Raw genomic sequence first — 18,081 nt, 5'->3', positions numbered from 1 at the left:
ACTATGTCAAGGATTCTACCTTAATATAATGATGTTTTCTAGTTTTCAAAGGTCTTACACATTCAGTGTCTCAATTGAAGCTTGTTCCAAAGCCATGACATAGGTACCTAGGATATCTGACTCAACAATGATTCTCTGAAGGCCTACCTGGGCATGACTTTCCATGTGAAAGGCCAGAAGGGCTTTTCCAAGTTCTTCTGAGGCCAAGCTTGTTTATATTCTAATTTAAACACATAAGCATAAATGACAATGTATTCATCAGGCTAAACAACAGTCTTCAACAACTGACTTGGACTTGTTAGTCTTCATTTACAAGACTGCATGAATGCAGAGAGATTCAAGGTGAGATTTAAAGTTATTAGTGAATTACTACCTCAGATCTTCATAAAGGTGGGTTTACAACATTTATAAAACAATCGCCTCAGACAGCATTTCCCACTGATGGGGAAAAAACTCAAAATCAAAAATAGCATTCCAGCCCTAGCCAGTTTTGCTCAGTGGTCAGAGAATCATCCTGAGAACTAAAGTTATCATTCAGATTGGAAGGTCAGATGAAGAGCTTCACTGATAAGAAAAAGCTAAAGGAGTTCATCATCACCAAACCAGTATTATATGAAATGCTGAAAGGTATTCTTTAAGAAGACGAAGAAGAAGAAAAAAGTAAAGATAAAAATTATGAACAACAAATTATATATATATCTCAACAAGTGAACCTAAAAATCAAGTGAATTAAAAATCTGAGGAACAGAATAAACTGGTGAATATAGGAGAATCAGGGGCACAGAAAGGGAGTAGACTGATAATTCTTAGGGGGGTGCAGGAAGAGACTGGACAAAAATCATACACCTATAAATGAGGAAAGTTGGGGGAGGTAAGGGCAGAGGATGGGGTGGGAACCAGGTGGAGGGGAGCTATGGGGGGGGGGGGGAGAAACTATTGTAATAATCTGTACAATAAAGATTTATTAAATTTAAAAAAATTAAAAAACAAAATCAGTCATGCCTCTCTCAGACAAGAGAGAGAATACATGATTATGAGTCAATTTACCACTAAACCTCACATTGTTAACACCTCATGTGTTTTGCTTTTGCTGCTGCTTATTATTATTAAATTACTTTTACTGTAAAAAAAAATGAATGAATGAGTAAATAAATAAAAATAAAATCTCAACAGTGGCGATACTTTCTTTTCCACCATGCTACAATTGGATTATTTATGTATTTTACTTGAATGACCATATTTGGGGTTGTTTAGTGTGGTGTTGTTTATTTTGTGTTGAACACACAGTAAAAGGACAAAAAAAATGCCTTAATATTTCTAAGTATACCCAACTATGGAGAGAGTAGTGTATTTTGAATCAGTTCTCATGTGAAAAACTACAAGGAAATCCAATGAAAATGCCTAGTCTTAAACTTTGAACATTTCTTTAACAATGACTTAATTTTACTTATTACCTTTCTTACTTGCTTATTTATTTTACTTCCCAGATTTCCAGTTGGGTTGGTTGACCACATAGCACTTTTTCTGTCTCTCTCAAGTATGTATCTGACTATATGGATTTCCAGTGGGATAGTTACTGGTGACTAACCCAAAGCATAGGATGATGGAATGTGAACTAAATTTGAAAACATAAACATCAATAATCATGTACCTAAAATAAAAAGCATGGTTCACTCTGCTTAGTTTTAGAAAAAACACTATACAATACAATATGGAGCCAGCTATTGAGTCTTTGCACATATTCTTTCCCACAGAGAAAGATGAAAAAGAATGCTCTCCCACAATTCAAAAATCCTTTTAGCCACCAAAGAAGAGATAATGTGAAATGAGCAAAACGAGAATACTGCAAAGTAGAAAGAGCAGATTCCTCAAAGTTTCTCTTGGGCTGGAGAGGATTGTTAGCAGTTCCAAGACTAATTTTCTTATCTGTACAAAAGGATGAGAATAATACCTGCAATGTACTTGTTTTGAGGACAAAAAGAGATAGACCATGTCAAACGCCTGGTACCTAAAAAGGGCTCAATAAAAGTACACCTTACTCATGAGCATAAATTAAGTTTACCTAAACAGTAAAGCTATTTTCAGTAAGGAAAAATAAAGAGAAACTGATATTTATAAAGACTAAGTACTAAGAAAGGAAAAAGCAGAAACAAATTTTAAAACCAGTATGATTAGTACTATACAAAAACCACATTTGTATATGGTGGGGTTCAGGAGCGAAGACTAAGTAAATATGCCAAAATGCTGGCACGAATGGTCATGATCATGAACTGGTGTTCTGGTTTCTCTATTTTCAAGATTTTCAATAGTGTACTTAATGTTACTTACATCATGAAAAAATAGGGATTTCTTTTTATTTTGAAAGCTAAATGATGCTACATAAAAATTACCTTCTTCCTAGCAAAGGCATTAAAACATTCTTTTATACAGTCCAGAGCTATTTTGCATGATTGCTAATAATTATTTAATCCAATTCATCATTTATCAAGAGCCTTGTGCCAGACTCCAAAAGGACACAAAATAAATGATAGGGTCTTATCCTCAGTATATCCCTTGATAATAACAATGTTGGTGTTTCTACTGTTGTAAGTTGGTTTGTTCATTAAGGCTTATAGGGATACAGAGAGGGAGCAGGAGAGGGAAGAAGTGATATACTGCAAGGAACTGGGAGGCTGGGGTGGGCAAATTCAAAATCTGTAGATAGGTCTGCAGGCAGGAAACTCAGTGTTTCCTACCTTAGGAAAGCCATGATACTTATTGGGTCAGGCCTACCAGCTTATCTAGGGTAATCTCATTTACTTAAAGTCAGCTGATCATAGGTGTTACCTACATCTGCAAAATAACTGTGTGCAGCACTTAGATGGCTGTTTGAAGAACTGAAATATGTAGCTTAGCCAAGTGGATACATCCAACTGAACCTTTCAGTCACTCAATATTCCCTTCTTTATTGTCTCCAACTTTCTAGTTTACTTAAAGCCACCAGGACCTCAGTTCACTTCAGACCACACCAAAAATAGTGCATTTAGGAAATACTGTCCTTGATGCACACATTTTCCTTCCCAAGGTCAGCTTGATACAACACTGGATGGATTGGAAAGTTACACTCGGCTGAACCATCAACTCAAACACTGAGTCATTATTACTGAGGTTTAAAAGCTAGTGAATGCCTTACCAAATGAGGACAGAATTCTTATTTTGGGTGGACTATTGCTTTAATCCTGGTCAAAACCAAGAAAGCATGGCATTAGAAAAGTCAATGAAAAGCAAAATCCACTTCCTATTAACCACAATGTCAAATGTCAGGAGGCAAAAGGTAGAGACTGGCTGTGGGTCCAGCATTGCGGGCTCCAAATGTTTTGAGATACTTGTCCTTTATTGAACTTTATTTTTATTAATCAATCTCCTATTTTTAAAAAAATTTATTTTAGGGTATGGTCCCTTACTTATTTACATAACTGGCCTTACTCATCCCATATGAATCTAATCCCCAAGGTTTCTCAAGTGGGGTTATTTTGCCTCTCATGGGTCTATAGCAAATGTCTAGAAACATTTGTTGGTTGACAAAATTTGGGGAGCTACAGGGTAGAAGCCAAACACCCTACAATGTATAAAACAAGACCATACAACAAAATATTAACCAGTCCCAAATGTCCATAGTGCCCATGTTAAGGACCATGGTCTTGACCCATACTAGTGAGAATTTTGCCACAAATTCCAATCAAGATCTTCAAAAACTAGGTCTATGATGAATAAAGGCTTGTTAAATTTTCTTAACCTTTAGTGTCCAGACTGTGCTGAAATTGCCCTTTAAAATCATGTCAGGACCTTTAGTGATTTTGGAAGGGTAAGATGCAGAAAATATGTGCATTTTTTAAATAGCTGAAAATTCTAATCCTCTAAGTGAGAATTATTGTTATTAATTATGGTTAAACTATTGAAACTTTAAATATAATCATATATATAATGTCAACAACACTACTGTTAGTTTATCATGAGACATAAATTTATATTAATTTCTTTAAATAATATATTTCAAATTATTTAATTTTCACTTATTCTTTAACTGAATTTACATTATATATTTCTCCTTTCAAATTCTATTTCATCTCAAAAATGGAGTCTGATGAAGTTTTCTAAATTGTAACTGTAGAATGCTCATGCCCAGTGAGTCTAATTTACAAATAACACAACCTATATTTTTCTGCTAACAATCCAATATGCCATTGAGGAAAAAAAAAAAGTTTGAGAGATTTCAGGAAATCATCAGGGCAGGGAAAATAGTGCCAGCCAGGTTGACGAAGGCTTAGATATGGCACCCACCTGCCAACTTTATGGGGGGATGTCTCAGCAAAAGAAACATGGCCTCTTCCAGGACTCTATTTGGGTAAAAGGTACACCTTCAGCTCTCACACTAAAGCCAGACAATTCAGTTCCTTCCCTTATTTCGCTGGTGCCCCTGCATTAGAGCTCAGAGCAAGTGAATCTGAGGCTCTGGTTAGGAAAAGAATGGGACAATCCCAAGCGAGGCAAACATAATGGAAGCCTTGAGGGGACTGTGTATTTTCAGTGCAGGCATCCAACCAGAGGATCCTTTATTAGTTTAACTTTGGAGTAGATGTTCTTTTTTTCTTTTTCTTTTTTTTAATATATTTTTTTACAGAGAGGAAGAGAGAGGGATAGAGAGTTAGAAATATCGATGAGAAAGAATCATCGATCAGCTGCCTCCTGCACACCCCCTACTGGGGATGTGCCCGCAACCAAGGTCCATGCCCTTGACCAGAATCGAACCCAGGACCCTTGAGTCCACAGGCCGACGCTCTATCCACTGAGCCAAACCGGTTTCTGCTGGATTAGACTTTCTTACTGCAATTAAGAACTGCTCTGTATTAGAAGATGGACCAGATGAAGATGCAAAAGAGCAAATTTGTTACCACTGGAAATAAATCTGTGGAAACTATTGGTTTTGAGTCTGTTATAAAATGTTGAAGTCAGCTGAGCAAGTTACAAGAAATTGTTTTAAGGAATTGTGCAGTAAATTGTGCTGGTAACAAAGGAAGCATTGCCAAAGCATGTCCTAATATTAGAAATTTAGATTTGTCAAAAAACCTGCTGACAGCATGGGATGAAGTGAGATACTGCTGATCAGCTCAGACACCTAAAGTCCTTAATCTCAGTGAAAATAAGCTGAGATTTCCCCCTCGCTCACCAAGTCCAATTAGAACATTTCTATACTGAAGGTTTTAGTCCTTAGCCCAACGAGAATAACATGGGCATAGGTGTTCTAGTGTGCCACTGGGGGTCCAGCCTTCCAGGAGTCTAACAATCTTTCCATTTCAGAAAAGCTGGCTATCATCCTACAGATAGTCAAGTTATTAGACCTTTCCTCTAATCAACTAATTGATGAAAATTAGCTGTTTCCAACAGCATATCTGCCCAGAGTAGAACAATTAATCCTTTCGGACATCAGGTTTCTTCTCTATATTTCCAAGATCCTGGGATTGTGTGCGAAACTTCAATGTTCAATACCTTGCAATCAATGACAACTGAAAATCACAATGGCTATTTATCAATGAGCTAGATAAATTACACAGTCTGCATGATTTGTCCTGCCTAAGAAACCCTGACTGAGGGAAGCAGAGTGGAGACCACCTGCCAGCTCATTATCATCAAGATCAGTCAGCTGGAGACCCTGAACAAATGCAAGATTCTTTCCAAGGAGAAGAGAGGCCTGGAGCTGAGACGGATTACCAAAAAGCACTTGAAAGTGAATGGAAAAAGGCAGGTGGGCTTCAAGATCCAGACAAAAACAGGCCAAGTGAGGAGTTCCTGACAGCCCATCCCAGATGCCAGTCATTCTGCCTCAAATATGATGCACCTGAAGATGGGGACTTAAAAACAAAACAACCATTTTGCTCAAAATCCCAACTACCACACTGAAGATAAAATATCCTAATCATCTTAATCAGTAAACCCTAGAGAAACAACTGCCAGACTACATGATGACTCAAGGTGAAAGGATTGCTGTCATGTTGTCTCAAAGTTCCTGTTTGAGACCTTCTGTTGTCCTGTGAAAGTCCCAAAATGCTGGGCAAAGAGATTGAACTAGAAAATGACCAAGAGTTTCATTCTGTGAAAACTGGAGACTGTCTATTAGTGCAATGATAACAGCCAATTAATAAACTTCAAAAACTAGACTATTTATGGTGACTGGGTTCACTGGAAATAAATGATCTATTGGAACAATTCTACTCTAAAAAAAAAAAAAAGGTTTTATAACTTGCCCTAAATTTAGAAAAGGTTGAGTACTTTTCATTGTAATAGTCCATTTCTAGGTTTGTATATAATAGCAATAATAAATACTTTGTACTTTAAAAATGTTTGAAAATACACTAAAAATCATGTTTTTCGTTGCCCATTGTATTATTCAGGGTTCTCCAGAGATGAAAATCAATAGAATCAATATGACATGTGTGTGTAGGTATGTATGGAGAAAAGGAAGAAAAAGAAATTTATTATATATGTTATATATAATACATGATTGATATATCTATAATAATAAATGCATAATATACTAATTAGACCAGATGTCCTCCTGAGCCACCTTCTGGAAGACCTTCCTGGAAAAGCTGCAGCGGTGGGGTCCAAGGCAGAGGTGGCCGCTCAGCGGTGGCCGAGACCCTTGCACGCATTTCATACATTGGCCTCTAGCATATACACATATACATACACACATATGTGCATATATACAGACATATATATAAAGGCACTTATTATAGAGAATTAGCTCATGTCATTATGGAGGTTGACAAGTCAAACCTGCAGAGCTGATGCCCTAGAACCATGATCAGCAAACTACGGCTCGTGAGTCACATGCAGCTCTTTGGCCCCTTGAGTGTGGCTCTTCCACAAAATACCACGGCCTGGGCGAGTCTATTTTGAAGAAGTATTGTTAGAAGAAGTTTATATTTAAAAAATTTGGCTCTTAAAAGAAATTTCAATTGTTGTACTGTTGATATTTGGCTCTGCTGACTAATGAGCTTGCCGACCACTGCCCTAAAAGCTGCTGTGGAAACAGGAAGAGCCAATGTCCTATTTGGAAGACCATCAGGCAGAAAATTATTTCCTACTCAGGGAAGAGTCAGAGTCAGCCTTTTGTTCTCTCCAGGCCTTCAACTGATTTGGTGTAGCTCACTCTCATCCTGGAGGACCATCTGCTTTACTCAGTCTACTAATATAAATGTTAACCTCATCCATCCAAAACCACCCTCACTGAAACACCCACAATAATGTTTGGCCAAATATCCAGTACATACACCTGTAGCACCCACTGAAGAAAAAAATTAACCATAACAACCACTAAAGAAAAAGAAAGACACCAGAAAAAAGGAAGAAAAAATAAAAATAACTTAAATGTTCATTAATATAGATCACTTAAAAGATTAATTCAGCCACACACTGATACACATAAGCCATTAATTTTTACTGCAGCAGAAGACTGTTTAGTATCATGGAAAAGTTTCTTAAATACCATCAAGCAGGCGCTGCTGTTAGATGAGTGTATTCTTATAGCATCTAGAGATATAATTCATCCAGGCCTAGACATTTAAACCTGTCTAGTGCACTCAAGTGCATCAGAGCCAGAAGATAGAACTGTATAACTGGAAGGAAACATTGTGGTCATCTCATCCAAATGCCCCAAAGAGTGATTAAAAAATAAATAAAACAGTGGTTTAGATATATCTAGAATTATTGACAGAGCCTTGATCGCAGACATTTAAAAATAGTATTGTAAGCATTTAAATGTCAGACTGGGGTTTGATGCTGAAACAAATGGGGAAAGTACAAACCTGTCTTGGTAAAATAATGTTTCATTATTCCTATTTTGTATTAAAATCAGTATTTCACAAAGTATTATTACTATCAAAGGAAAACAGGCTTGGTTCTACCTATGCCTCAGGATTGCATGGGGAGTGACATAAAAATATAGTTGTTGGGACCTATCTCAGACTTCTGATAGGATTTACCTCCCCTTCTGGAAGGAAAAGGTTGGTATGGATTTTTACTCAAACATTTAATTTTATTTATTTAGTCATGCCCAGAGAAAAATGCAAAAAATGATTCAAAATAAAAAAAGCAGGCCTACAATTTCAGAAAGTGTTTTCACAACTACTGTTTTCAACCTCTAAAATAAAGCCTAGTATCAGAGAAAGTCTAAATAATGCCATTTCTGAAGTCAATCACAAAATAAAAGTAAAACAGCCCGATAGTATGGCTCAGTGGTTGAGCGCTGACCTTGAACCAGGTCATGGTTCAATTCCAGGTCAGGGCACTTGCCTGGGTTTCGGGCTTGATCCCTTGTAGGAAATGTGCAGGAGGCAGCTGATCAATGATTCTCTCTCATCACTGATGTTTCTATCTCTCTCTTCCTCTCCTTTCCTCTCTGAAATAAATTTTTTAAAAAATTTAGAGTAAAACAATTAGAGTTTTGATTTAACTTTATGCCTGGGACCAGCTTTTCAAAATCCAATTATTAAATGTATATAATACCTCTATCTGTTAACAATACTTAAAGATTTGAATGCCACTCCCTACCCATTAGAATTTAAAGGTCTGATATCAATGACAAAAATATTCTTTTTATACCACTTAGTGTATGTGAACTGCAACAAAGTCTACAGGAATATTAGTTCTTATTACCAGGATGTGACTTTTAATTATGAATATGCTATTAATGGACTAAAAAAGTAAGGACGAGTCCTGGCCAGTGTTGTGCTCAGTGGTTAGAGCACCAGCCCCCACACCAAAGGGTCACAGGTTTGATTCTGGTCAAGGGCACAAACCTAGGTTGTAGGTTCAATCCCTGGCCCCAACTGGGGCATATGCAGGAGGCAACCAATTAATGTGTCTCTCTCACATGGCTGTTTCTCTCTCTCCTCTTTCTCTCCCTCTCCCCAATCCCTTCCACTCTCTAAAAATCAATGGAAAAAATATCCTTATTCCTTGGGTGAGGACTAAAAAAAAAAAATAAATGATGAGAAGAATGCCTATAAAATACACTAAGATCCCTGGATAAAAGGTACCATATAGATACAAACTCTGAAGCTATAGCATTAATAGATACAGTAATCAACAGAATCAGAATTTTTTTCTTTAGTTTGTCAAAACTATTTACTGAGATGCATAACTTCTATTGGAAAGGTTGAATTAACCTTTCTTAAACATAATTCAATCATGTATCAATTATGTATCGAAGGTCCCTCCTTTCCACAGTAAACAGCTTCTTATAACTGGCTGCCAAATGGAGACGCTTCACAGCCAGGTCTATGCACCAGGAGCCCCAGAACTTTATTTGAAAATCACTTGGGCCGAGACCAGTTTGGCTCAGTGGATAGAGTGTTGGCCTGTGGACTGAAAGGTCCCAGGTTCGATTCCAGTCAAGGGCATGTACCTCGGTTGCGGGCACATCCCCAGTAGGGGGTGTGCAAGAGGCAGCTGATCGATGATTCTCTCTCATCAATGTTTCTGACTCTCTATCATCTCTCTTCCTCTCTGTGAAAAATCAATAAAATATATTAAAAAAAAGAAAGAAAGAAAGAAAGAAAATCACTTGGAATCTGCATTTAAAATGCACAGCCCTGAGATCAAGTATGTCTGGGTAGGACCAAAACACCCACATTTTTTTAAATATATTTTATTGATTCCTTAGAGAGAGGAAGAGAGAGGGATAGAGAGCTAGAAACATCAACGAGAGAGAATCACCGATCAGTTGCCTCCTGCACACTCCCCACCGGGGATGTGCCCGCAACCAAGGCACATGCCCCCAACCTGAACCAAACCCGGGACCCTTCAGTCCACAGGCCGATGCTCCATCCACTGAGCCAAACCGGCCCTGGCAACACCCATATTTTTAATGCATACCCCAAGTGATTCTGGGTGGTGACCAGTGAACTCACACCTGGAGGGATTCTTCAGTGTCACACAGTCTGCACTGTAGTGGTTTTTTCTTATGGTTCTCATTTCCTTGTATACTTTTTCTTAGTGGTTCCCAACTTTGGGTGATCTTTGGGATCAGCTGGGAGCCAGGCCCAACCCTCAAAGATTCTGAGTAAACTGAGAGCATTTTAGTAACATCCCCAGGTGGTGGTCCAGAGTGAGAGTCCAGTTGGTGATTGTCAAACCAACTGTAACGATCTCATCTCCAAGCTTTGAACACCTGATAAATCTCTCCATGACCAGGATCCCTCGCCAAAGGAGAGGTAGGTCATGGAAGTATGAACTTTCATGATAAGGAGAAAGAAGTCCTTTGGACACAAGTTCAGAAAGGATCTTAGGGAACACTGCACCATACGCCTCACTAAAAGAAATACAAGCCCAACCAAATGAGCCTGTGAGCTTTTCTTTGCTTCCAGTCACAGAAAATGGGAATTTCTTACTAGTAAAGGATAGTCTCTCTCCCTTGTGAGAACTGTTCTGTTTTATCTCCCAAGGATAAACCAATAGTTTAAAAATTAATAAGTAATAAATATTCAATAGGTATATTTATATTTTTATTCTTGGCTACTAAAACAGAGCAGTTCCCTGACCTATGTTATTTTCAAAGTAATATAGGCTTTCTGGAAAACATTCAAAGAAAGTGTATGAAGTAAAAATTTAAAAAAAAACAACTCCATCCTCTCATAGGCACTCACTGTTGTATCCTTCCAGACCTTTTCTAAATAGCTACCTACATATATAGAATTGTTTCTTTACATAGGAACAAATTACACATATTGAGATGCAGCTTGCTATCATATTTGAAAATCACTGCTTTATCATGGACCACCTCCTCTGTCAGAACATGCAGACTTACCTCATTCTTTTTTTAAGGGCTACTTCATTTTCTACAATATCATTAGACAACAATTTCCTCCTATCGGTGGATGTTTGTATTGTCAGTCTTATAGACAATGCCACAAGGTACATGCTTCAAATTCAACACAGTTTGTGTTATTATCAGTACCCCTCCTTGCACAATCTGGGATGTGTGCTAGGAAAAGGAGAAGATGAGCCCTAGAGATGAGAGACAGACCTGCCCAGAGTGATGGCTCCTCAGCATAGTTTGTGACATCACAGTTCTCCCTGTGAGCCTTTCCTTGCTTATTTATAATATTCAAATTCAGTCAGCAAATATAGAGTTGAGCATCGACCCATGAACAAGAAGATTCAATTATCGGTCAAAGCACATGCCTGGGGTTCCAGGTTTGATCCCCAGTAGGTGACATGCAGCAAGCAGCCAATCAATGATCCTATCTGATCTTGATGTCTCTCTCTCTCTGTGTGTGTGTGTGTGTGGGTGTGTGTGTATGTGTCTGTGTGTCTGTGTGTCTGTCTCTCTCTCCTTCTCCCTTCCTCTCTGAAATATATATATATATATATATATATATATATATATATATATATATTTATGTTTTAATTTTGAAAGGCATTGGGGGTCAGAGGAGCTTCAGCTGAAGGAGCTAAAGACTCCCCTAGTCTAAGGACCCCGTGGTATTTTTGTTTGTTTAAATTTCTTTATTGATTAAGGTATCACATATTTGTCCTCATCTCCCCATTCCCATCCCACACCCCTCCCCACGCATGCTCCCACCCCCCTATTGTCCGTGACCACTGGTTACGCTCATATGCATGCACACAGTCCTTTGGTTGATCTCTTCCCTTTATCCCCAACCTCCTCTACCCTTCCTCTGAGGTCCAACAGTCTGATCCATGCCTCCTTGTCTCTGGTCTGTTCTTATTCATCAATCTATGTTGTTCATCATTTCCCCTAGATGAGTGAGATTATGTCCTGCTAAAAATACACTTTTAAGAACCGAAAATGCAACAAGCAATAATGGCTATGCTGAAAGGCAAATGAATCAGTCTGTAGTGAGTTTCTTTCTGGGCCAACAGTTCTTTTGAGACTCAATTTCAATGTCAAACAGTTCCTTATACCTGCAGTGATGCAAGCTGCTGACTGCTAGTATGGCAAGGCTACATCAGTGTCTTTCATCTCTGGACTGCTTCTCTTCTGTCTTCATGGCTTCAAATATTTTTTTTTTTTAAAGAACAAAATTGGGATGGATATCTTGGCTATGGAGGTAACCCCTGAGGAGTAAGAGGTCTCAGCCCACATCAGATGACCCAGCCCAGGATTCCAGGGCAGAGAAGCCCCCAAACTTCTGGCTATAAAACCAGTGGGGACTGAAGCTGAGTGGAACAGAAGACTCCTGGAGTCCCAGGCATTCCTCTTAAAAGGGCCCATGCTAAAACTTTCTCAGACTCACTCACTCTGAGCTCCAGCACTGGAGCAGCAGCTCTAAAGGCACCAGGGACACAAAAGAAGGATCTAAGCTGTCTGGAGGGACAGCTTTCTGCCTGACAAGCTAGCAGAGGCCATTGTTCCTTTGGTGAGCCCATCTCCAATGGAGCCAAGCAGGCAGGCGTTATATTGTAGCTGAGTCTCTATCAATCTGATAACACTGTTCTCCCTGTCCTGGTGATTTCCTGAGTACCTGACCCACCCAACTTGAGGGCCCATCAAAGCCATTTCCAGTATATTTTCCATACAACTAGCCTCTCTTGGCTCATGCTTTGGACCTTCCTAAAATCTCTCAAGCAAGTAGCATCTGGCCTCTGAGTAACCCCTACTTCATGCTAAATGGCCCCAGGGCTGGCACTAGCAGCAACCAGTCTCAGTTCACAGCTTGGCCTTTCCTGGGCACCTCCACACCCAGCAAAAGTAACAGCCATCTGCAGATTGCTCTGTGTAACTCATGACGGGTAGCCCGGGGCAAGGAACAATTGGTGGCTGACCATTGCACTTCCTAGGAGACCCCAGTGTGGACAGCTTCAGACCAGGTCAGATTACAACCCAACCACCTCCATGAACAACACACTCAAGTGGTGAACTCTGTGCACATCAAAGACCCGCTAAAGCAAGATCTGCTCTGTGGGGTTAACCCCGGCACAATAGCTACTTCACTGGAGTTGCAGCCAGTCCTTAAAGTCTACCAGCCTGGGAGTCAATCCCTCCCAGTGACATGCCAACAGCAATCAAAGTTCAACAACAAGAGGACAGTGCACACAGGCCACACAAGAGGTGCACCTAGTACACCCAGCTTGGGTGACTAGGGAGGCTGCTTCACTGAGCCCTACATGACACCACTATATAAGGCCACTCTACCAAGTCTGGAGAACATAGCAGCTCACTTAATACATAGAAACAAACACCAGGAAGCTGCCAAAATGAGACAAATAAACAGGTCCAAAATGAAAGAATAGAAGAAATCTCCAGAAAAATAACTTAATGAAATGGAGGCAAGCAAACTACAGAGTTCAAAACAATGATTATGGGGATGCGCAAGGAACTTACTGATAACTTCAATAGCATTTTAAAAAAGGACATGGAAACCTTAAAAAAATTATCAGCCCAAAATGAAGGATATACTAACTGAAATGAAGAATAAATTACAGAGAACCAATAGTAGAGTGAATGAAGCAGAGGATCAAATCAGCTATTTTGAGTATAAGAAAGCAGAAAGCAACCAACCAGAACAGCAAGAAGAAAAAAAATAAATATTTTTTTCAAATGAGGACAGTTGAAGGAATCTCTGAGACTACTTCAAGCATACCAACATTTGCATCATAAGGGTGCCAGAAGAAGAGAGAGAGCAAGGAATTAGAAACCCGTTTAAAAAAATAATAATGGGAAAATGTCCTAACCTAGTAAAGGAAATAGAAATACAAGTCCAGTGAGTGCAGAGAGTCTCAAGCATGATGAACTCAAAGGGGCCCACACCAAGACACACAGCAATAAAATGCCAAAGGCTAAAGACACAGAGAGAATCTTAGAAGCAATAAAATAAAAGCAAATAGTTACCTACAAGGCTTCCATTAGACTATCAGCTGATTTCTCAACAGAAATTTTATAAGACAGAAGGGTTTGGCACAAAATATTCAAAGTGATGAAAAGCAAGGACCTACAACCAAGATTATTTTACCCAGCAAGACTATCATTTAGAATTGAGGACAGATAGAGGAGTGTTTTGGAGATAAGAAAGAGCTAAAGGATTTATCAACACCAATATTACAAGAAATGTTAAAAAGTCTTCTTTAAGAAGAAAAATCAAATATAGGAATAATAAAATGGCAATAAGTACATATCTATCAACAATTATTTTAAATGAAAATTAATTAAATGCTCCAATTAAAAAAAAATACTGTGACTGAATGAATAACAAAACAAGGCTCTTACAAATGCTGTCTAGGTGAATTGCACTTCAACTTGAAAGTAAAAGGATGGAAAAAATATTTCATGAAAATGGGAACAAACAAAACAGAAAACCCAGGTAGCAATACTAATACCAGACAAAATATACTTTAAAACAAAGGCTATAACAAGAGACAAATAAGGACCCAGCAACTCCACTTCTGGGTATTCATTTGAAGAAACCCAAAACATAAATTGAAAAAAATATACATCCATATGTTTATTGAAGCATTATTTACAATAGCCAAAATATGGAAACAACCTAAGTGTCTATCAAGAGATGAATGAATAAAGAAGTGGCACAGCCAGGACCGGTTTGGCTCAATGGATAGAGCGTCGGCTTGGGGACTGAAAGGTCCCGGGTTCGATTCCGGTCAAGGGCATGTACCTTGGCTGTGGGCATGTCCCCAGTAGGGGGTGTGCAAGAGGCAGCTGATCGATGACTCTCTCTCATCGATGTTTCTGACTCTCTATTTCTCTCCCTTCCTCTCTGTACAAAATCAATAAAATATATTAAAAAAAAAAAAAAAAAAAAAGAAGTGGCACATATATACAATGGAATATTATTCACCCATAGAAACAATGAAATCTTGCCATCTGTAACAATATGGATAGACTTAGAGGGTATTGTAGTAGGTGAAATAAGTCAAACAGAGAAAGACAAATGCCAGATGATTTCACTTATATGTGGAATCCAGAAAGCAAAATAGATAAACAAGCAGAAAAGAGGCAAACTCATAGATCATTGTCAAATGGGAGAGAGGTTGGGAGGTTGGGTGAAAGAGGTGAAGGGATTCAGAAGTGTAAACTGGTGGTTGCACAGTGGTCATGGGGGATGTAATGTGCAACACAGGGAATCCTATCTAATAAAAGAGTAATACACAAATTAACCATCACTCCGCTATACCCACAAGCCACACCCTGCAGCCAATCAGGAGTGATTATGCAAATTAACCCCAATCAAGATGGCTGCAGCCACGGAGCAAGGAGGAGGCTTGGGTTTCCCCAGCTATGGAGGAAGCCAAGCTTTCCACACACTCTGGTGGGCCCAGGCCTCCAATCAAGGCTACAAAGTTTCAATTATAGAAGGTAAATAAATCCATACAAAGATGGCGGCAGCCACAGAGCTGGAGAGAGCAGGAGGCTTGAGTTGCCCCTGCTTTGGAAGCCACACTTTGGCAGCCCTGCCCTGCCTTGGCCTTTGCTAAGGACTACAAACTTTCAATTATAGAAGATAAGTAAATCCAAACAAAAATGGCTATGGCCAAGAAGCAAGAAGGATGCTTGGCTCTGCTCAAGGCTACAAAGTTTCAATTATAGAAGATAAATAAATCCCAGATACCAGGGCCTCCAGCTTAGATCTCCAGGGGTCATGACTGGCCTGCAAACCACCACAGGCCCCTTGCCCAGGCTGCCCCACACCCCAAGAGAACCCCCACCTTGATCTGGGACACCTTCAAGGCAAACCAGCTGACCTCTACCCATGCACCAGGCCTCTATCCTATCTAATAAATGAGTAATATGCAAATTGACCATCATCCCAACACAAAGATGGCTGCCCTCATATGGTCAAAGATTGCTGCCCCCATGTGAACACAAGATGGTCGCCACAAGATGGCCAGCAGGGGAGGGGACTTGAGAAGGACGAGGACTGCAAGGGAGGGCAGTTGGGGGCAATCAAGCCTGCAGGGGAGGGCAGTTAGGGGTGACTAGGCCAGAAGAGAAGGGAAGTTGTGGGTGACCGGGCCTGCAGGGAAGGGCAGTTGGGGGGGACCCAGGCCTGCAGGAAAGAGTATTTGGGGCGGGGGGGAACCAGGCCTGCAGAGAAGGTCAGTTAGGGGTGACCAGGCCCACAGGGGAGGGCAGTTAGGGATGACCAGGCTTGACAGGCTGGCAGGGGAGCAGTTAGGTAATCAATCAGGCTGGCAAGCAGAAGCAGTTAGGCACTATCAGAAAAGCAGGCAGGCAAGCTGTTGGGAGTCAGCAGTCCTGGACTGTGAGAGGGATGCTGACTGCTCGTTTAGGCCCGATCCCGGCTTGATCACTGGGAAGGATCGGGCCTAAATGGGCAGTTGGATATCCCTCAAGGGGTCCCAAATTGAAGAGCGTTCAGGCTGGGCTGAGGGACACCACCCCCTGCCCCATGCACGAATCTAGTAAACTCAATAATATTGTGATGACTATGTATGGTGTCAGATGGGTACTGAATTTATTGGGGTAATCACTTCATAGGTTATTTAAATGTACACCTGGAACTAATACAATATTATACATCAATTGTAGTTTTAAAATAAAACAAAACAAAAAAAATTTTAAAGAGAGTTCATGACCAGTTTCATGGAAAGCTCATTGGTGTTCCTTCCACTGGCGCTGCATTTTATTCTTCCACATCTTGGAATTCAGATTAATTTCCTACCTGTTGGCTTGATTCCTTTCCTAGGTGGATATGGTCATTGTCCTCTCCAAGGAAACAACTCTTCATATATTTTAATGCCATCAGTAAGACTAATTTCAACTGTGTCTTCCCATGCTAAATAACACTAAATTTTTGTTGTTAATATTCACCCAATGATATTTTTCCCATTTATTTTTTAGGGAGTAGTAGGGAAGGAGAATAGGGGGGAAAAAGAGAAACATCAATGTGAGAGACACACATCAATTGGTTGCCTCCCACACATACCCCCCGCCCCATTTGGAGCCAGGGATGAAACCTGCAACCCAGGTAAGTGTCCCTGACCAGAAATGGGACCTAGGACCCTTTGGTCTAAGGGCTGATGCTCTGGCCACTAGCCAACCCTGCCAGGGCACCAATTTATTTCACTTTCATTTTCCTTGCCTTTCAACCTGACTCTGTATTTTTGGATATTCTATTCAGTGGGGTCTTCTCCCAGCACCACCCAAGTGTGAACTCTGCAAAGTGGAGGCTGTTTGTCCTGTTCACTGAAGTGTCCACAATCCAAGCAGTGGGGCTAGTCCATGTGAGATGCTCAATGAAGGTTTGCTGATAAACTGAATGACTGTCCCTGACTCATCTCTCTATGTTTCAGGTCAGAGTATATCAGATAAATGCCAAAAAATTAAATTCTCTCCTAATCAATTTGTGGGTTGTCAGGATGTGTGATGACACTGTACAGCTATCTGATTAAATACAAAGGAAGACATTTTTAAGTGTTATAAAATACTTGTGGTGACTTTCCAAAATTGTCCTCACACACTTAAGGCATTTTATATGCATTATCCTTGATGTTACAGGATGAACATTTTGCCTTTGACCATATTTCACTCCTGGTTTCTAAAAAACAAGATGATATTTTTATGCCCAGCCCTGGCTTTGCCATTACTAATGAATAGGTATACTATCTGGCATTACAGAACAATGAATGCTGACACTTGGATCAGAAACCAATTTTTGAATAAAAGGTTAATGCTAACACGTTTTTTTCCCTTGTGATTATTTCCTGCTCAAGTTCAGTGATTTCCAAAAGAACTTCTTTGGCTTGGTCAAGTGGAGGTAGATTAACTCTCAGATAAAAGTCACCTCCTTCACTTTCTCTTTGTGTAGTTAGGTTTGCTGCTGTTCCTCAGATTATGCAGGAAAACGAGGAAAAACAACCAAAGAAATCTGCATAAGTCTATAGGCTCCATTAGAAACTCAGAGAATACCAAGCTCATCCCTAAATGCAGTGTCTAATGAAAATGTGATAATGATTATTTTACATTTATTAAGCAGCAATGAAAATACATACATGGTACAAAACAAGCCAGGGGAAAATCATTTGGGGGGGGGGGGGGGG

The 18,081-nt window shown here is 39.7% G+C and overlaps 1 pseudogene; it reads left to right on the top strand.

The window, feature by feature from the left end:
• The first annotated feature begins 4,339 nt into the window (after positions 1-4,339).
• LOC118729584 lies at positions 4,340-6,162 on the top strand (annotated as a pseudogene).
• The last annotated feature ends 11,919 nt before the right edge of the window (positions 6,163-18,081 follow it).

The sequence above is a fragment of the Pipistrellus kuhlii genome, unplaced genomic scaffold (genome assembly GCF_014108245.1).
Source record: "Pipistrellus kuhlii isolate mPipKuh1 unplaced genomic scaffold, mPipKuh1.p scaffold_m20_p_3, whole genome shotgun sequence".
Classification (NCBI taxonomy): Eukaryota; Metazoa; Chordata; class Mammalia; order Chiroptera; family Vespertilionidae; genus Pipistrellus; species Pipistrellus kuhlii.
The sequence above is the reverse complement of the archived record's forward strand: the minus strand, read 5'-3'. Positions and strand labels throughout refer to the sequence as shown.